Genomic DNA, 21,584 nt, shown 5'->3' with positions numbered 1-21,584 from the left:
ACAGAGGATCAGTTTAGTATGCATTAAGTAAAGATTTCAACAGTTTGCACCCCCATAGAAACACAAAGTGAAATATATTGTTTGAGTACTCGTTATAGCATTAAATCTCAATGCACAGCACATTAAGGACAGAGATCCTACATGAGGAGTAAGTGCACAGTGACTCCTGTTGTTGACTTTACCAATTGACACTCCTGTCTATGGCATCAGTAATCTCCCTATGCTCCAGTCATGAGTTTCCAAGGCTATGGAAGCCCTCTGAGTTCTCCGATTCTTATCTTGTTTAGACAAGGTCATAGTCAAAGTGGAGGTTCTCTCCTCCCTTCAGAGAAAGGTACCTCCTTCTTTGAAGACCTGTTCTTTCCACTGGGATCTCACTCACAGAGATCTTTTGCCAGAGTGTCTTGGCTTTCCATGCCTGAAATACTCTCATGGGCTTTTCAGCCAGATTCGAATGCCTTTAGGGCTGATTCTGAGGCCAGAGTGCTATTTAGGACATCTGCCATTCTATGAGTCTGCTGAGTATCTCACTTCCCATGTTGGATCACTCTCCCCTTTATTTATTCTATCGGTTAGTGTTAGCAGGTACTAGACTTGCTTATGTGCTCCCTTTGACTCTTAGTCCTTTCATTATGATCAATTGTCACCACTGTTATTCAACATAGTTCTAAAAGTTTTAGCCAGAGCCATCAGGCAAGAAAAGGAAATTAAAGGGATACAAATTGGGAAGGAAGAAGTCAAACTATCCCTCTTTGCAGATGATATGATTCTTTATTTAGTAGATCCAAAGAACTCTACTAAGAGACTATTGGAACTCATAGAAGAGTTGGGCAAAGTAGCAGGATATAAAATCAATGCACAAAAATTAACAGCCTTTGTATACACAGGCAAAGCCATGGCAGAGAAAGAACTGCTAAGATCAATTCCATTCACAATAGCCACAAAAACAATCAAATACCTTGATATAAACTTAACCAAAGACATTAAAGTTCTCTACAATGAGAATTACAAAATCTTAAAGAAAGAAATAGAAGAGGATACCAAAAAATGGAAAAATCTTCTATGCTCATGGATTGGAAGAATCAACAGCATCAAAATGTCTGTTCTCCCAAAAGCAATTTATAGATTCAATGTGATACCAATCAAACTACCAAAGACATTCTTCTCAGATCTGGAAAATATGATGCTGAAATTCATATGGAGACACTGGAGAACCTCAAATAGCTAAAACTAGCTTCTACAACAAAAACAAAGCCGGAGGCATCACAATACCAGATTTCAGGACATACTACAGGGAAGTTGTAATCAAAACATCATGGTACTGGTACAGAAACAGATGGATAGACCAATGGAACAGAATTGAAACACCAGAAATCAACCCAAACATCTACAGCCAACTTATATTTGATCAAGGATCTAAAACCAATCCCTGGAGTAAGGACAGTCTATTCAATAAACGGTGCTGGGAAAACTGGAATTCCATGAGCAGAAGCATGAAGCAAGACCCCTACTTTACACCTTACACAAAAATCCAAACAACATGGATTAAACATCTAAATCTATCACCCAACACCATCAAATTATTAGAGAACATTGGAGAAACCCGGCAAGATATAGGCACAGGAAGACTTCTTGGAAAAAACCCCAGAGTCACAGGCAGTCAAAACCAAAATTAATAATTGGGATTACATCAAATTGAGAAGATTCTGTACTGCAAAAGAAACAGTCAAGAAAGTGAAGAGGCAACCGACAGAATGGGAAAAAATATTTGCAAACAATGCAACCAATAAAGGATTAATAACCCGAATCTACAAAGAGATCAAGAAACTCCACAACATCAAAACAAACAACACACTTAAGAGATGGGCCAAGGACCTCAATAGACATTTTTCCAAAGAGGAAATCCAAATGGCCAACAGACACATGAAAAAATGTTCAGGATCACTAGCCATCAGGGAAATGCAAATCAAAACCGCAATGAGGTTTCACCTCACCCTGGTTAGAATGGCTCACATACAGAAATCTACCAACAACAGATGCTGGCGAGGATGTGGGGAAAAAGGGACACTATCCCACTTTTGGTGGGAATGCAAAAAGGCAAAGCCACCATGGAAGTCAATCTGGAGATTGCTCAGAAACCTGATAATAACCCTACCATATAACCCAGCCATCCCACTCCTTGGAATTTACCCAAAGGAAATTAAATTGGCAGATAAAAAAGCTGTCTGCATCATAATGTTTATTGCAGCTCAATTCGCAATAGCTAAAACCTGGAATCAACCTAAATGCCCATCAACAGTAGACTGGATAAAGAAATTATGGCACATGTACTCTATAGAATACTATACAGCAGTAAAAAAAAATGAAATCCAGTCATTTGCAGCAAAATGGAGGAATCTGGAAATAAGCCAGTCCCAAAGGGAAAAATATCATATGTTCTCCCTGATCTGTGACAACTAATCAAGTACCTAAAAGGAAACCTGTTGAAGTGAAATGTACGCTGTGAGAAACAATGACTTGATCAGCCCTTGTCCTGACTGTTGATGAACAACTTACTACTTTATCCCTTTTATTACTTTATTGTTCTACTCAATACTATTGGTTGAACTCTTTAATTAACACACAATTATTCTTAGGTGTTTAAATTTAACTGAAAAGTGATCCCTGTTAATTGTAAGAGCGGGAATAAGAGAGGGAAGAGATGTACAGTCCAGCACATGCTCAACTGGACTTGCCCCAAATGGTAGAGTTAGAATCATGCCAGGGGATTCCAATTCAATCCCATCAAGGTGGCATGTACCAATGCCATCCCACTAGTCAAAGTGATCAGTTTCAGTTCACAATTGATCAGAATGATAGGTCTAAGCGTCAAAGAGATCACATAAACAAGACTAGTGTCTGCTAATACTAACTGATAGAATTAAAAAGGAGAGAACAATCCAACATGGAAAGCGGGATACACAGCAGACTCATAGAATGGCAGATGTCCTAAACAGCACTCTGGCCTCAGAATCAGCCCTTAAGACATTCAGATCTGGCTAAAGATCCCATGAGAGTATCTTAGGCATGGAAAGCCAAGACACTCTGGCAAAAAATGACCTAAATGAAAGATCTCTGTGAGTGAGATCCCAGTGGAAAGAATGAGCCATCAAAGAAGGAAGTGCCTTTCTCTGAAGGGAGGAGAGAATTTCCACTTTGACTATGACCTTGTCTAAATAAGATTGGAGTTGGTGAACTCAAAAGGCTTCCATAGCCTTGGCAACTCATGACAAGAGCCTAGGGTGATTACTGATGCCATAAAGAAGAGTGTCAATTGTTAAGTCAACAACCCGAGTCACTGTGCACTTACTCCCCATGTAGGATCTCTGTCCTTAATGTGTTGTACTATGTGAATTAATGCTATAACTTGTACTCAAACAGTACTTTACACTATGTGTTTCTGTGTGGGTGCAAACTATTGAAATCTTTACTTAATGTATACTAAATCGATCTTCTGTATATAAAGATAATTGAAAATGAATCTTGATGTGAATGGAATGGGGGAAGGGGTGGGTGATGGGAGGGTTGCGGGTGGGAGGGAAGTTATGGGGGGGGGAGCCACTCTAGTCAAAAAGCTGTACTTTGGAAATTTATGTTTATTTTTTAAAAATTAAAAAAAAAAGATGTTCAAGAGCCAGTGAAGATGTCACTATGCTATACTTATCCACAATTACAGAAAAGAAATTATATATTCTGCATAGAAATGCTTGTTAGTATTAATAAATATTGAATATAGACTCATACTAGCAGGCATATTCCCCAAGTCCACTCATGGATTTTGAGTATAAAGAGAGGAAAAGAGCTTAAGTATGGTTCTGTTAAAAGAAAAAAAAATGGAATAGTCCATGTTTGGTCCCAATTTACTAGAAAACAAAGGCTGAAGCAAGGATTAAGAGCTGAGTCTATTTGGAAAGTAAAATCCCAGGACACAGAGAGCATCAAGGGAAGCGAGGCAGGCAAGGAGAAGGAAGCAGAGAAAGATACTGCCTTCTCTCGCCACTGCCTCATAGGGAATCCCTGGAAGACAAAAAGCAGATGACCTGCACGTGCATCTGCAGGCCATGAAGGGAAACTGTAGAAGCTGTGCTTGGCCCAATCCGTGGAGGGAGAAAGAAGATATTTACTAATAGGCTCTTTCCATCACCTGTTTCCCAGTGGTCAAATTCCATCCTCAAGTAGATACCACCTCCTCCCAGCCCTGAGCCCCAAACACACACTTACAGACCCATCCATCTGCTCTTGACATCCTAGCTGTGAAACCTGCCTCCCATGGGTAGCTCCCGAGCCTGTGCTGTGGCATTTCATTAAAGCCTACAAGTGATGGGCGGAGTCAGAGAATGGACAAGCACCTGGTCAGCCTCTCAGCACAGCTGCTGCTGCAGGATAGTGCCCAGCATTTATAGGCAAGCAATTGGTTGGCTCCAGCCAGCGGAAAATGTAGGATCTGAGTAGGTTTGGTAGGCAAGAGGAGCAAAGTGGCAAAGTAGGTGGCTCGGGCTCTGGAGGCACACAAGAGGTGCCCTATGTAATTAGGTAATAGCAATAATTTTAACGGTATAGCCACTTTATTTCTTCAGAAGGCTTATTTATTTATCCATTTATTATAAAGGTGGGAAGAGGGAGAGAGAGAGAGAGAGAGAGAGAGAGAGAGAGAGAGAGATCCTCCACCCACTAGTTCACTCCCCAAATGACTGCAACAGCCATGGCTGGGTTAGGTTGAAACTATGAAGCCAGGAGCCAGAAATCCCATCTGGGTCTCCCACATGGGTGCAGGGGCCCAAGCACTTGGGCCATAATCTACTTCCTTCCCAGGCACATTAATGAGGAGCTGGATCAGAAGCTGAACAGCTGCACCTCTACCCAACACTTTGATATGCAGTGCTGGCATTGCAAACAGTAGCTTAAACCTCTTTGCCACAATAGCAATATTTAACAAGAAAAAATGCTTACACAGCTCTAAAAACAAAAGAATCAGAAGAAGCTTCATTTCCCCTAAACTTACTAAATGTTGTGTAGGAGAATAGCAATGTGTGTATATGTTTTGTGGCAAGAGGAGAAGAGAAATGCGGATTGGGAAAAGGACACCCTATGCTATAACTCAGAGAAGGTAACACAGACTGATGTGGGCCTGCTACTCTCTCAGGGATACCAACTCCCTTCTTTAAGTTATCCTGATTAGATCAGGTATAATAAAGAGTATCCCATAGAAAGTTACAGCCAATGGGAGACTATGGAAACCCAGATCAGAGGACAAAATAAACCTCAAACCAATCGAATAGCTTAATATGGCTTCATCACCTACTCTTTAAAATAGGCAAATGAAGGAAGTTTATGGATTTAATCATAGCTGAAAATTCACTGTGTGAAAATTATAGGTATCAATAATATTAGGCAAACTAGTCTGCTATAAACTTTTTTCAATTTCAAATTATTCAGCTATTGGAGAGACACAGTTACAGAGAAAACTTCAAAATTTTAATTTAGGAAAATGTAATATTATTTATAAAGTGAAACAAGTCTAGAAGGAAAAGAAGGGCTGGTGTGGTGCAGTGGGTTAAGCCGCCACTTACTATGCCAGCATCCCATATTGGAGTGCTGGTTTCCCTACTTTCAATCCAGCTCACTGCAAATGCACCCTGGAAGGCTGTGGAAGATGGGCTGAGTGTTTAGGTCCCTGCACCCACATGAAAGACCAGATTGGAGTTCCAGGGTTCTGGCTTTGGTCTGGCCCAAGCCTGGCCTTTTTGGTCATTTGGAGCCTAAGCCAGGGAATAGAAGGTCTCTCTCTGTCCACTTTTCTATCACACTGTCTTTCAAATAAATCTTTAAAAATAAATTAAAGGAACAGAAACATAAATGTGTAACTGAGTGAATCACTAAGGCAGAACTGTGTGCAACCCAGCTTTGTAACATGTCAGGAGAAACCTGTGTGTAGAGACTGAATTAGAATCAATGAATTCCCTACCTTGTCTCTAGCTGGTTTTGGCCAGGCTCCCTGCCTCTGGACCTGAGGTCGGAACCCTGGCCACATTTCCTTGGCTCTGCCTCATCTATCTTCTCTCTGATAAATAGTTTTATGAATATTTTGTCGATGAAGTTGGTCTGTTGAACTGTCACTTGGCATCAGAGTAAGATCATGTGTGTTTTGCCAGCTGACTATCTCATTCAAGAGGGTCCTTACCCAGTTGGTAGCCATACATGGCCTTGAGAGGAGCAGGGCGAGTCTTCATTTTATACCTGGGTGAGCCGAGTCCAAGGGTAAAAGTCACCCAACCAATGTCTCACAACAAAAAGAAACGTCTCCTGACTTCAGTCAGTAGCATTAAAAATCTACCTTCATTTCTATACACAGGTAGGAAGCATGAATGAAGAAGGGTTTTAAGACTCAATAGAAATAAATGCCTCTTATTCATTATTGTTACATACCAATTACCCTAAAGCATAGTAACTTAAGAAACAATAAGCCTTTTTCTCACTCACAGTTTCTGCTGGTCTGGAATTCGGGAGCCGTGAAGGTGATGTTGTGGGCTGAGGGTCTCTCATCTTGCAGTCCAGATATTGTTTAGAGCTTCCGTTGCTTAAAAGCTTCCTTGGAACCAGAGGATTTGCTTTCAGCATGGCTGTTGGCAGGAGGAATTTCATTATGCACCTCAACCCCATAGAACTGCCCAAGGACACCCATGGCATGGCTACTGGTCACATGGCAGAGTAATGGACTGAGAACGAGGAAGCTATGGTGCTTTTCAGGACCTAGTCTTGGAAGTCAGGTACTATCATCACTCTGTCACAGTTTGTTAGACAAGTAGTCCTACCAGCTAGTAGCGATAGGTTGGAGGATGAGGCGGGTATGGGCCACTGTAACTCCCTTGACTCACAAAGCTTCTTCCATAGCTCCCACGTGGGTATCAGGGACCCAAGCATTTGGGCCATCTTCTGCTGCTTTCCCAGGTGCATTAGCAGGGAACTGGATGGTAGAGGAGCAGCTGGGTCTTGAACTGGCGCCCATATGGGATGCTGGTATTGCAGCTGGTGGCTTTACTCACTACACCACAATGCCGGCCCCTCTCTCCCCTTGCTGGGTCATCTTTCCTCCTCCTGGTCCTTACCCATCACGAGCTCATGGCTCACACACTCCCTTTCCATCTCCTCGGACAGCGCCCTGGACTACTTCATCGCACAGATGAGTCCAGTCGTTACGGAGTGCTTTCGCGTCTCAGGCGACCTTTCTCCTCCCTGTCCTCATTACCCACATCCATGTTCTGATGACCTTAAGAGCCAAGGCTCCTTGCCTTTTGGGAAAAAGACACAATGCGGCAGATTGGCACCACTGCATTGAAAGGGGCCTCCACCCTGCTGGCAATTTCACAAGTTTCTCTGACAACACCCTTCCTTCTTTCCTTCTTTCCTTCTTTCCTTCTTTCCTTCCTTCCTTCCTTCCTTCCTTCCTTCCTTCCTTCCTTCATTCCTTCCAAGATTTATTTATTTATTTGAAAGAGTTACACAGAGAGAGGAGGAGAGGCAAAGAGAGAGAGAGAGAGGTCTTCCATCCACTGGTTCCCTCCCCAGATGGCTGCAATGGCCGGAGCTGCACCAATCTGAAGCCAGGAGCCAGGAGCTTCCTCTGGGTCTCCCTCATGGGTGCAGGGGCCCAAGGACTTGAGTCATCTTCTACTGCTTTCCTAGGCCATAGCAGAGAGCTGGATCGGAAGTGGAGCAGCCGGATCTCAAACTGGCGCAAATATGGGATGCCGGCACTGCAGGTGGCAGCTTTGCCCACTATGCCACAGCATCAGCCCACAACAGACTCTTTCATGTTATCTAGTGACTGTTTAAAAACATTGCCATAGGGCCAGCACTGTGGCATAGTGGGTGAATCCACCGCCTGTGGTGCCTGCATCCTATATGGGCACTGGTTCGAGTCCTGGCTGCTCCACTTCTGATCCAGCTGCCTGCTAATGCACCTGGGAAGGCAGTGGACGATGGGACAAGCCCTTGGGCCCCTGCACCCATGTGGGAGATGTGGAGGAATCTCCTGGCTTCAGATCAGCACAGCTCCAGCTGCTGTGGCCATTTGGGGAGTGAACCAGCAGATTGAAGATCTCTCTCTCTCTCTCTCTCTCCTTCTCACTCTCCCTCTCTCTCTCCCTTTCTCCCCTTCTCTCCCTATCTCTCCCTCTCTCCCCCCCTCTCCCTCTCCCTTTCTCCCTTTCTCTCTCCTTCCTCTATATCTCTCTGGGTAATTTTGCCTTTAAATAAAATAAACAGTCTTAAAAAAAAAAAAAAACAGAAAACATTGTCCCTTCCCAAGCCTCGGATCTGCCTGCTTTCTCCTTCACACTTAGAACATGATCTTGTCCCTTCTTTTATGGAGGGAAGAAAAGCAGTTGCCAATGTCTTTTCATTTCCCACCTTCTAAACTCACAGCTCTCTCTCTCTCTCTGTGCATCCAACTCTTCCCTCTAAAGATACAGAAAAGTTCCTTCTAATTCTCCTGTTTAAAAAAAAATATGTAATGTTGACCCCATTCCTTTTAGGTGTTACTATCTTGCTTCTCTTTTATAGATTTATACGATTTGGGTGACAGTTATCAATGGATGGACAGCAGAGATGGAGATAAGGAATTGTGAGGCTAGGTGTTGGACAGACACGAAGATTCCAAATGTGGGAATCTCCCAGATATCAGCAAGAGTGATGGAGCAGAGGACAGCTAAGAGCCTGATGCCTGGAGGAGCGAAGGGAAGTGACAGCGTGGTTAATAATATATGATTGGAGGAGATAGTCAGAGGTTACCAAATCTAAATGGGGCCAAGGCCTCAAAGGAAGAAGATCCTTTATCAGAGAGAAAGAGAATGAAAGGTGTAGAGACAGCAGTGCCGCATGAGCTGAAGGCTGACACTCCTTTTCTGCCTTTGAGAAGAGTTGGCAAATTGCCCACTGTAACTCCCAGGATGGGAGAGGAGACAGGGAACAGACACAGTGGACAGGTCTGCAAGGTGGTCAAGGAGCTAGGGACAAGGAATGACAGGAGAGAAAATAAGACAGGAAAATCTGATGCCAGTTGACTGACCGAATGTCCAGAGAGTGGCACCAGGGGCTATGACCCCAAGTCAGGCTGATGATCTCAAATGCCCAGAGCAGCTCAGATGGGCAGTGAGAACTCCCTATCAAGGTGTGGGGGATAAGCAGGACCTGCCTAGGGTTCTAAGTGCAGGTGCTAAGCCTCCACCTGCAGGGCTGACAACTCATATGGGCGCTGGTTCTAGTCCCAGCTGCTCCACTTCTGACCCAGCTCCCTGGAAAAGCAGTGGAAGATGGCCCAAGTGCTTGGGCCCCTGCGCCCATGTGGGAGCCCTGGATGAAGCTCCTGGCTTCAGCCTGGCTGTTGCGGCCATTCAGGGGGTGAACCAGCAGGGATGGACCTCTCTCTCTGTCTCTCCCCTCTACTTTTCTCTCTGTATCTCTGCTTTTCAAATAAATAACAGTATCTTTTAAAAAAGAGCACCTTTTTAAGGTAGTTACAGATCTTGCCTTCCAGCAAAGATTTGTTTTCATTCAATGCACAGGGGGACAACTTGGTGTGTTATTTCAATTGTCATTTCAAACATATCTCAGGTAATTCCCCTTCATATGCAAATCCCTGCCACTTAAAAAAAGATGTTTATCTATGCCCAAGTAATTGAACACATCTAACAGAGTCATCAGGTTCCAGCACTGTCTTAGTTTGAGCTGCTATACTAAAATATCACACACAGGGATGGCTTATATAACACTCTGTCTCTCGTAGCTATGGATGCTGTGGTGGCCAAGAGCTAGACCCCTGACTTGCAGACAGCCTCCTTCTCTCTGCAGCTGCACATGACTGAGTGAGCGCTGGTCTCTTTCTCTTACAAGAAGACAAATCCCTCAGGATGGGCATTTGACACCGTGGTAAAGACACTCGCATCCAGTACCAGAATGCCTGGCTCAAGTCCTGGCTATTCTGCATGCAATCCAGCTGCCTGCTGATGTGCACCCTGGGAGGCAGCAGATGTTGGCCCCAGTACTCAGTCCCTGCTACCTACATGAGAGACTCTGGTGGAGTTCCAGGCTCCTGACTGCAGCATGGCCCAGCCCTTACTGTTGCAGGCATTTGGGGGATGAACCAGTGGATAGAATTACCTATGTTTGCTTTCTGACTTTCAGATAAAGTGAAAACAAATAAGTAAAAATTTTCAGCACGTCTGAACCTAATTATCTCCCAAGAATCCCATCTCCTGACACTATCCCACTGGGGCTTGGTTAGGGTGTCAACATATGATTTAGACAGGGGACATAGCATGTAGTCCGTAACAGAAGTATTTCAAGCGGGGTAATTATTATCAAAACAGTTGAGTAAGGTGCCCCAATAACTATCTCCCCATAGAGACACCAACCTACACAGCTATTCATACACCAAGTCATCTTCACAAGAACTAGTGGAACCCAGGTGGGACACCACAGTGCCTGATTTTAGTATAATAGTGGTGAAGCTACAGTGAAAGTAGGAAGAAAGAATCACCTGCATGACTCCTGCTCCAACTCCAAGTAGTGCGGTGTGGAGGAGATGCCTTAACTCCCACTTGGAAGAGGGAGAGAGAATTAAATCCAATCCTTAAACTTGAATCCTAGATGAATGAAATTCAGAGTTGGCCAGAGAGCCATGACCTCTGCCCACAGGCCATGTCCACAGACTATTTGGACTCTTCATTGTTAGGTAGCCTCTACCATCCTTCCCCCAACCTCTGGGACAAAGTGGAGCAAGACTGCAACCTCTGTGGAATAGGGCAGGAGAGGAGTTTAGCACCTTGCCTTGGAGCTCAGAGCTGGATTGGCAACTGAGACTCAGCACCTGTTAAAGCCCAAAGGTCTTTACCACCAAGCCAGTGCTCCCAGAGCCTCTAGATTTGCCCCAGTATGAGGAAGAAACCTGTGCACCAGTGAATGCATTTTTTTCAGTGGGATCACTGCCAACCCTGTGTACCTGGCATGCACACTCTGGACTATTTTGGTCTGGTTACTCTGAGTCCCAGGTGTGATACAGCTTCATGCCAATCTGTGCAATCAAGAAACAGCCTTTATCACCCCTCCACCAAGCTTGGGCAGAACCATAGGACTGTGTCTTATGATTCAGTGTATAGCTAGCTGGTGAAGACTACCACTGGGCAGATACTAATGGTCTTCATCCTCAGGCCAGTACCTGTAAGTGGAGTCTCCCAAGTATTAGATGGAGACCTGCACCCAGGTGAGATTGACTTCTTTTGGCATGTATAATCACTAGTGTGATGTGGGTCTACCATGCAACTCCAAGACTGCACAAGGCCTGGTGAGACTTGGGTATAATCTACCTGGTGCTTGCCTGGGCAGCTGAGTATCACCTCTCCTCAAACCTTAGGGAGGTAGCTAGGACTGTACTGGAACTCAATGGCAGACTTAAATGCATCGAGCAGATCCTAATGGCCCCGTCCACAGGCCCGTGGTTGCAGATAGAGCCTCTGGACCTGCTCTGGTAACAAGCGAGTTCCATGGTCCCAGTTTATTAGCCTTATAACCCAGCTGACAGTGGCAGTGGCTAGAAGGAGCGACCTCAGGCAGTGAGTCCACTTCAGCAGGAACTGGACCATGGCAGGAAGAGCTTCAGTCTTGAAGCCCTTGGTGGGCTCTAGGATCTGAGTGTGAATTAATACAGCTCACAAGGTTGTGTGTTTGTGCCTATCCAAGCCCCAAGAAGAGGCTTGTAAGGACAGCCTACGCTTTTCCAAATACTTCCCCAGTTTATCTGAACAACACACCAACTGCAGATTTGGGACAAATCTAAGCTTGGAGTGTATTTTAGGATTGAAACAGTGAAAACACACTTAGCGCAGAGCTGTTGGAATCTTTGACTGAGGGTGCCACCTAGTGATAAAATACCACTTATATCCACAGGCTCAGGGAAACATTGCTTAGAATTTCTAGAAGGACAGACACAGATGAAGGCAGACTACCATAACTAGTCCTTCAATGTATAGGCAACATTGTACAGCAATAAATATCATGAACTTCTAGGGGGCTGGTGCTGTGGCATAGTAGGCTAAGCTTCTGCCTGTGATGCCGGCATCCCTTATGGGCACCAGTTCGTATCCCAGTTGCTCCTCATCTGATCCAGCTCTCTGCTATGGCCTGGGAAAGCAATAGCAGATGGCCCAAGTGCTTGAGTCCCTGCACCTGTGTGGGAGACTGGGCCAAAGCTCCTGGCTCCTGGCTTTGGATCGGCCTGGGTCCTGCTGTTACTTAAGTGATTACACTTTTGCTCAAATTGAAGCCTAATGGAATTATAATTCTCAGGATAGCATTTTGTAAATAAAAATGATTGGAAGGGAGAGGGAGTGGATAAGGGGAGGGTTGCGGGTTGGAAGGACGTTATGGGGGGGAAGCCATTGTAATCTATATTCTGTACTTTGGAAATTTATATTCATTAAATAAAAGTTTAAAAAAAGAAAACTTCAAAAAAATGATTTAAATATGAAAAAATAAAGGGAGAGTCTGAGAGTTTAACATTCTACTTTCAGAAATGGACAGATTATCTAGACAGAAAATCAAATGAAAAACAGCAGAGTTAAATTGAACCCTAGATAATTGAACTTAACATCCATCTACAGAACACTCATATGGCAACAGATTTGATAACCAAGAAGAAATGGACTGATTCCTGGATACATAAACCTCACTAAGGCTGAATCTTGGGGGCCAGTGCTGTGGTGTAGTGGGTAAAAGCCGCCGCCTGCAGTGCCAGCATCCCATTTGGGCAGTAGTTGCAGTCCTAACTGCTCTGTGTCCAATCCAGGTCCCTGCTAATGTACCTGGGAAAGCAATAATAGATGGCCCAAGTACTCGGGCCCTTGCACCCACCTGAGAGACCTGGATAAAATTTGTGGCTCCTGGCTTCAGCTGGCCCAGCTCCAGCCATTGTGGCCATTTGGGGAGTGAACGGCAGATGGAAAACCTCCCTCTGTCTCCCCTGTCTCTCTGTAACTCTGCCTTTCAAAAGTGAATAAATAAATCTTTAAAAAAAGAAAAGGTTGGGTAGTGGCCTTGTCATCCACCTGTCTCTCCTTGTGCTGACGCCACCCCTTTCTCTAGAGCCTCCAACCCACCATCCCCACAAACCTGAACACCATGTCTTCAATTAAGCTTCAGAGTTCTGACGGAGTTTTTGAAGTTGCTGTAGAAATTGCCAAACAGTCTGTGACTGTCAAGGCCATGTTGGAAGATTTGGGAACGGATAATGAAGGGGATGATGACCCAGTTCCTCTACCAAATGCTAATGCAGCAATATTTAAAAAAAATAAAAAGGGCCCAGTGGTGCACCTATTACAAGGATGACCCCTCCTCCTCCCGAAGACAATGAGAACGTGAGAACGAGGAAAGCAAATGGATGATATCCCTGTTTGGGACCAAGAATTCCTGAAAGTTGTCCAAGGAACATGTTTTGAGCTTACTCTGGCTGCGAACTACTTAGACTCCCAAGGTTTGCCTGATGTCACGTGCAAGGCCGTTGCCAACACGATTGAGGGGAAGACTCCTGAGGAGATTCCGAGAGCTTCCATCTGAAGAATGCTCTTCGCTGAAGCAGCAGCCCATGCACAGAGAACCAGCGGTGTGGAGAGAAGTGAGATGCTGTGCCTCACATGCTAACACTGTAAGGATTGTGCCATACTAGTTGCACTGCTCTGTTTATAACGGTTAATATTAGGCAAACAGCAGACAAATGCAGCAGCAAATGATTTATTTTAGCAGAACATTGTCTTCCCTACCTGTGTAGCTTGAGTTCAGATTCCAAACCCGAGTTTTTTTCTAGTGTGATCGAAAGTTCTTTTTTTTTTTTTTCTCTGAATAAAACTGAACTGTGGGTTCTCAATAGAACGTGGCATTTTGGGCTTTCCCTCTTCTTATAAAGTGATTTCTGCCTAGTTTATTGTCCAGTTAACTTGAGTGCTAGTTTAAAAGTTGCATTGTAAATAAAACAGCTTCCGAAAGTTTTCTGAGCTAAAATTAAGAAAACATTATCTCCGTTCATGAGTTGGAAACTGGGAAGAGGCTGCTTGAACTAAGCGTTCTGAGTGGGGCCGGCTGCAGTCAGTCAGCCCCACAGATCCGTATGATCCTTAATTGGATCGAAGGACTTGTTCTTACTGTTAATCCTCTCAGCTCTGAATACATTGCCTTAGAAGACTCAGTACCTGTACTTGATAGGAGTTTTTTTAGCTTTTCATTTAAAGAAGACACTTAAAAAAAGGGTTGAATCATGAAGAAACAAAACACCTAAATCAACCAATAACAGCTAATGAGATTAAATTTGTAATTAAGAGCTTGCCACCAAAGACAATCCCAGACCAAATGAATTCACTACTATGTTACTACATTCTACTGAATGCTAAAGAAGGATTAATTCCAATTCTGAAAGAATAGTCTTCCAAACTCATCCTAAAAGTCATGCATTACCTGGAAACCAAAATCAGACAAAAACACAGGGAAAAAAAAGTCAACAGCCAATATCCTTGAGGAACAGGGATGTAAAAATCCTCAGCAGAATACTGGCAGACCAAACCCAACAGCACATGGGAAGGATTCTTCACCATGATCAAGTGAGATTCATGCTATGGGATCGTAGATTGTTCAACATAAACATATGCAAAGCAATAAATGTAATCGCCATATCAAAAGCATGATGGACAAAATAATGTGACCATGTCTAAAGGTGCAGAAAAAGGCATTTGATAAAGTCCAAATTCTCTTCATGATGATAACTCTGAAGAAATTAGGCAGAGAAGAAACATATGTTACCATAATCAAGGCCATCTACAACAAGCCAAGATGCCATCACACTGAAATGAGGAAAAGCTGAAGGTTTTCTATATAAGACCTGGAGCAAGATAAGCAAGCCCACTTTCGCCACATTTATTCAATATGGTCCTGGAAGTCCAACTCCAGAGCAAGTCCCAGGCAGGAAAAAGGAACAAAGGCACTCTAATTGGAAAGGAGGGAGTCAAATTGTCATTGTTTGCAGATGGTATGATCTTAATTTACAGAAAACCCCCTAAACTCCGCAAATATTATTAGAAATAATAAACCCATCAAAATTGAAGGATACAAAGTCAGTGTGCAAAAATCACTAGCACTGTTTTACACCAATAGAGAATTCTCTGAAAGAGAAGTCAATAAAGAAAGCCCACTTGCAATAGCTACAAAAATTCTAAGAATAAATTCAACCAGAGATAACAGAGCTCTCCAATGAAAACCATAAGTTATTGATGAAACGAATTAAAGTGGACACAAAAACATTTTCTATTTCACATCCTGTGTTCATGGATTAGAAGGATCAATCTTGTTAAAAGTGTGTATAGATTCAATGCAATTGAATTCAATAGCAATGACATTTTTCCCAGAATCAGAAAAGCACTAGTAAAATTTGTATGGAATCCCAAATATGCTGAATAGGCAAAGTGATCTTGAGCAAAAAGAACAAACTAGGAGGTATTAAACACAATGGACTTTAAAATACCTTAGAGGGGTTGGCACTATCGCATAGCAGGTAAAGCCAACTGCCTGCCATGCCGGCATCCCATATAAGTGCCAGTTCAAGTCCTGGCTGCTCCACTTCTGATCCAGCTCTCTGCTATGGCCTGGGAAAGCAGTAAAAGGTGACCCAAGTCCTTTGGGCCCTGTACCCACGTGGGAGACCAAGAAGAGGCACCTGGCTCCTGGCTTTGGATCTGCCAGCTCCGGCCTTTGCGGCCAACTGGGGAGTGAACAGCAGATAGAAGACCTCTCTCTCTCTCTCTGCCTGTCCTTCTATTTCTGTATAACTCTGACTTTCAAATAAATACATAAATCTTTAAAATATATTAGAAAGCTACAGTAATTAAAAAAGCATGGCATTGACATAAAAACAGTTATGTAGACCAATGGAACAAAATAGAGAATCTAGAAGCAAACCCATTCATCTAAAGCCAACTCGTCTTTGACAAAGGTAAGAAGAACACACATTGGAAAGAGGACAATCTTTCAATAGACAGTGCTGAGAAAATTGAATACCCACATGTAGAATAATAAAAATGGACCCCTGTTTCTCAATATAAAGAAAAGTCAACTCAAAATGAATTAAAGACCTAAGTATAGGAACTGTAACTTTGAAACTACTAGAATGAAACTTAGGGTAAGTACTTCAGGACATTGGAATGCATGAGGATTTTTTTGGACTGGACCCCAAATGCATAGAAAACAAAAGTAAAAATATACAACTGAGATTTCATCAAATTAAAGAGATTAGGCATAGCAAAGGAAACTTTTAATAGAGTGAAGAGATAATCTACAGAATGGAAGAAAATATTTGCAAAATACACATCTTGCAAAGGGTTAATAATCAGACTATATAAGGAACTCAATAGCAAACAAAAATCCAATTTAAAAATTTGCAAGAGGGATATACAAACCACAACAAGATTTCCCCCTGTCCAGTTAGATTGACTGTTATCAGAAAGAGAAAAGATAGCAAATGCTGAGGATCTGGAGAAAAGAGAACTCTTGTACTCTTCCACCATTGTGGAAAACAGAATTAGGATTCCGCAAAAAACTAAAACTAGAGCTACCAAACGATCCAGGAATCTCTAGCTAGACATCTGCACGCCCATGTTTATTGCAGCACTTTCCACAATAGCCAAGAAACGGAAACCATCTAAGTTTCCCTCGTCTGATGAATGGACAAAGACAATGTGGTATGTGCACACAATAGAAAACTACTCTGCTATAAAAAAGGATGAAATCTTGCTATTTCCAAAAATGTGGATGGAACTCGGGGTCATTATACTAAGTGAAATAAGCCAAGCACAGAAAGACAAGCAGCGTGTGGCCTCACTGATATGTGGAATCTAATAAGACCGCGGTCTTATTGACATTGAAAGCATAATGGCGACCGGCGCCATGGCTCACTAGGCTAATCCTCTGCCTGCGGTGCTGGCACCCCTGGTTCTAGTCCTAGTCGGGGTGCCAGATTCTGTCCTGGTTGCTCCTCTTCCAGTCCAGCTCTCTGCTGTGGCCAGGGAGTGCAGTGGAGGATGGCCCAAGTGCTTGGGCCCTGCACCCGCATGGGAGACCAGGAGAAGCACCTGGCTCCTGGCTGCGGATCAGCGCAGTGCGCGGGCCACGGCGGCCATTGGAGGGTGAACCAACGGAAAAAGAAGACCTTTCTTTCTGTCTCTCTCACTGTCCACTCTGCCTGTCCCCCCCCCCAAAAAAAAATAGCATAATGGCAGCTCCTAGAGGGTGGGGAAGGAAGTGGGGCAGGGTGGGGGACAGGGAAAGGTCACTAATTAGACAGAAGTGAGAAGTTCTGGGCTTCCATAGCACAGTAGGGTGACTACAGATAATGTTAGTGTACTATGTATCTCACCATTAAGAAAACCAGAAGATAGGATTTTGAATGTTTTCACCATAAAGAAATGTAATATGTTTGAGGAGATGGTTATATTTACCCTGATTGGACATTACAGGATGTATGCATGTATCAGAACTCACATGATACCTCATTAATATGTACAATTTTATGTTTCTGTTAAAAATTTTTAATTAAAATAAGTAAAAGCAACAGGATTTGATGATATAATGTCCCCAAATAAAATCAACCCTTAATATGTATTATTATTATATCCCATCAGCAAAACAAAAACAAAATGATGTATGACATAACAATTTGTAGTGCTTATTATAAAAAAATAAATTTGAAAAGATGTTTCCAAAGCCACTCATCTCTCTGGAAAGGAGAAAATAGTTAAGGTTCTAGTATTTGATTGCTTAGTACTAAAGGCAAACTATCAATTCAACATTTGTGTCTCCTAAAATTCATAACTTGAAGCCTGACTCTTCGATGTGATGGCAGTTAAAGATGGAGCCTATGGGACAGAATTAACCCATGACAGTGGAAACCTCATGAATGGAATTATTGGCCTTGAAAGGGGCTGAAGAGACGAGATTTCTGCTGCCCATCATATGGGGACATAGTGAAGGCACCACCACTTGTGAGCCAGGAATGGGCCCTCAGCGTGTGCTGAATTTGTCAGCTCCTTGACCCTGCACTCTTCATACTCCAGAGTCCTCCGAAACACATGTTCAGTCTATGCAAAAGGAGAAGAAGCAGGAGGAAGAGGAGGAAGAGGAGGAGGAATAACAAGTTTATTTTGGTGCAAAAAATGTGAAAGCCATGCATGTTGTTTTCACAATGTGCACTCCCGTGGATATTTTGCAGGTTTCTGTGCACGGCAGGAAGGCAATGCTCCATCTCAGAGAAGAGGCTTCCTGAGTCATCCTTCCTTTCTCCTGGCTGCCTGCCCCGTTGCTATCAGGTAAGCCTGACAACATCTGTAGATGGCTTTCTCTGGGCCGAGGAAGTCACAGGTGACTCACAAGGGGGCTGGTAACAACGTAAAGTGAATCTATTGTTGTCGGGCCATTGGCATTTTAGAAGACTTGCTGCCACGGCATAGCCTAGTGAAGTGAGATTAATATACCCCCTTCTGTTGCATGGCCCCTACGATAAAAGGCTGAGGTTCCTTCTTATAAAAGGCTGAAGCAAACCTGACTCATTTCCATTTGGAAAGTCTTTTTTTTTTATTACATTGTATTGCTACTTCCGGGAAGTGACAGTGGTTTTGGAGACTGAGAAAAGAAATCATCATTTCATTTACTATTTCAGCTAGATATTAGAAGCCTTAGTATGTGTATTTGTTCTTTAGACAAAGCCCTATGTTTTGAGGTCACAAATTTTTTGAGATCACATATAAGGAGACATCCTAAGTGCTCTCTTCTTCCTTCTCATCTGCAACATGAGCTGGTTCTAACCCTGCTGTGACACTGGGCAAGCCTGAGCCAGCCTCGTGTGCTGGCAGGCACCATGAGCATCTTGTCCCTTTGCTTAGTCACTGGGTCAAATGAATCTTCTGAGACTTGGATGATTTTTTAAATCAATGAATATAAGAAGACACTTGGACAGAGATTTACATACGCTGTAACCAAGAAACGTTCCTCAGTGAGGAGACAGAAACTAGAGTAGGCCCTAATTTTGCCTGCCGAGACTTCTAGGTTCCACAGTGCATCCAGGACCGTTGAGGGGGCAGCTGCTTTGCAGTGGAAATGATAACTGGAGCGACATTTGGAAAGGTGCCGTTAGCACACTCCTATGTGTTGAATTTTATTTCAGCTGCAAATGCCTTAAGTCGATAGAATCAAAATTTTACAGGCTCCAAGGGCAAACATCTTAGTTTGGGTTTTTGCAAATAAGGATAACCATAGCAGAAGTGAAGTGAGTGTGGCAAAGCTTTCTAGAATTTCTTCGTGCTGTGCTCTCAGAGCCTCATCCACCCACCCACCCGAACGTCCACCACCCACTCACCCACTCACCCATCCAAACATCCAGCCACCCTTCCCAGAGGCATTTTGCTGAATGCTCACTGTGTGCCAGCTACTGCATCATCTCAGGAATATAAAGATGGACAACCCACCTGTGCCGACACCTGCATGTGTTCTGCGGCCCCGCCACCAGGAGGCTCATGCTGTCGCTCACACTCCTGGTAGTGCAGAATTCCCCTGTTTGGGGAGGCGCTGGAAAGCCTTGCTCCCGCTCGGAAAGCCCAGATAGTGTCAGAACCTTCGGGTGCATATTGATAAACTGAGGAATTGAGTGACCTTATGGGGGCAAAGTCCAGGGTACCACTGACTTGATTAAGAGGGGTGATTTCCTGGCCAAGATCTGGAACTGGCTTTCCAACGCATAGAAGATGAAGGCGGAATGGTAGTTAGGCTCACCACAGCACTTGACAGGCTGCTCCTCTTTCCTTTGCCCCACCCTGACCCTATGCGCCCCAGGAGAAGGTTTTGAAATAGACTCACAGCTTTCAGCCTGCGCTCGCCACCCCACCGCCTGGAGGCTTAGCGGTCTCAACCAGAAAGACAAGCAGATCAGACTACCAGCCTGGCTGGAGACTGAAGACTTTACCTAGAGAATTCTACTGCTGATTACTCTAACACGCCTGCCCAGGGATCTTCAGCAGCTTCCAATTATGGCTTTGGGTGGGAGGAAGCCTGCATATATTCGAGCTACCTTGGTTGTGGCATTTATGCACTATGCACATTCTACTCCACATTTCCACGAGGAAGCTTGCATTTGAATCACGCCACTGACACATAAAAGAAGTCAAGCAAGGATTCTTTTCTGCGCCCTGTTATTATCAGCACTCCCATTTTATAGACGAAAAAACCAAGAGTCAGAAAGAATACAAAGCTTGCATAGCCTAACTTGATAAGTGAAATAGGTTTTAGATAAAAACCGTGCTTTCTGAAGAGCCGATTCCAAAGCCAGGATTCCGGCTGGGGAGGCGGGCTTTTATCACCTGGAGGACAGAAGACTGCAATTTTCTTTTCTTGGGAATTTCTTTGAAAATCATCGCCATGCAACAATTCTCGCAAAATGTACTTGTAAGGGTACAACTTTCCTTGGCCACAATCTCCAGGGAACTGAGCGTTTTTCTCTCTGATAGTGCTAGCCCTCTTGGAAAACAGTCTGCAATCAGTTGTTTCATTCGGGAATGAGTTGATAACTAGTCTCAGCTGCTGCTCTCCTTGAATGGGGACAAAAACACCCCATCTTCTGATTTCTTCTTCTGAATGACACTTTATCTAAAAACGAAAGAAATGCCTTGAAAAATTTTGTTGATTGAAATTAATTCCCTAAGTCTTCAGCCTCAGAGTGAGTACTGCGTTACCCAGTTTGGGTTTAATGTTTGCTTGTTTTTGCTGTGAAAGGTAGAAAATCCAAGCCAGGACTGCTATCAAACTTAGGCGTGGAGGATAATTTCCCTGCGTAGGTTTTCCTTGATGCCAGCCCCAAGAGCTATGCCTGTCTTCTGCTGGCAAAATGGGCTTTTTTTTCCCCCTTCTGATTCTAGGTCCAGTTCTGGGTGTCTTTGCTTTGCCCCCAGATCTGTCCCAAGCCTTCTCCGGCTGTCTCCCTTGAGTCTTCTCTGTTTAGCAGCTTCAAGTCTCCACTTTCTCACTGGATTGCAAATTGGTGAGTTCTTTTGAGTGGATGAATATGTTTTGTTTTGTTTCTGTTTCTTACAGTGAAACCATTGCGTATTTCCCATTAAGCAAAACTCCTGGGGCCAGCATCCTATTGCAGCCGGTGAAACTGCCGCTTATGACTCCTGCAACCCAAATCCAAGTGCTGGTTCAAGTCCCAGCTGCTTGGTTTCTGATCCAGCTCCCTGCTAATGTGCATGGGAACACATCAGAGAATGGCCCAAGTGCTTGGGCTCCTGCACCCACATGGGAGACTGGGCTGAGGCTCCTGGCTCCTGGCTTCAGCCTTTTCCAAACTTGGCTGTTGGGGCCATTTGGGGAGTGAAGCCATGGATGGAAGATCTCTTTCTCTCTGTCTCTCCTTCTCTTCCAGTGACTTTACCTTTTGTCGCTCCCCTCTTCGTGGAGGAACGACACAG

General features: G+C 43.9%; 1 protein-coding gene and 1 long non-coding RNA gene across 2 annotated transcripts in view; one reads left to right on the top strand and one right to left on the bottom strand.

Moving 5' to 3' along the window:
• Nucleotides 1-13,845, bottom strand: part of LOC149127152 (uncharacterized) — a 37,212-nt gene extending 23,367 nt beyond the window's left edge. Inside the window, exons 1-2 of the long non-coding RNA XR_016232128.1 lie at nucleotides 13,204-13,845; nucleotides 6,520-6,659 (exon numbers count right to left, since the gene is read on the bottom strand). This is a non-coding gene — a long non-coding RNA (uncharacterized LOC149127152). The remainder of the gene's footprint in view (nucleotides 1-6,519; nucleotides 6,660-13,203) is intronic.
• Nucleotides 1-21,584, top strand: part of ARMC8 (armadillo repeat containing 8) — an 862,269-nt gene that overhangs the window by 146,939 nt on the left and 693,746 nt on the right. The gene's annotated exons all lie outside the window — the stretch shown is intronic.

This window comes from Oryctolagus cuniculus, chromosome 4 (genome assembly GCF_051225735.1).
Source record: "Oryctolagus cuniculus isolate XC-2025 breed Fujian yellow rabbit chromosome 4, ASM5122573v1, whole genome shotgun sequence".
In the NCBI taxonomy this organism is placed as follows: Eukaryota; Metazoa; Chordata; class Mammalia; order Lagomorpha; family Leporidae; genus Oryctolagus; species Oryctolagus cuniculus.
Note: the sequence above shows the minus strand (reverse complement) of the source record. Positions and strands in the feature narration are given on the sequence as shown.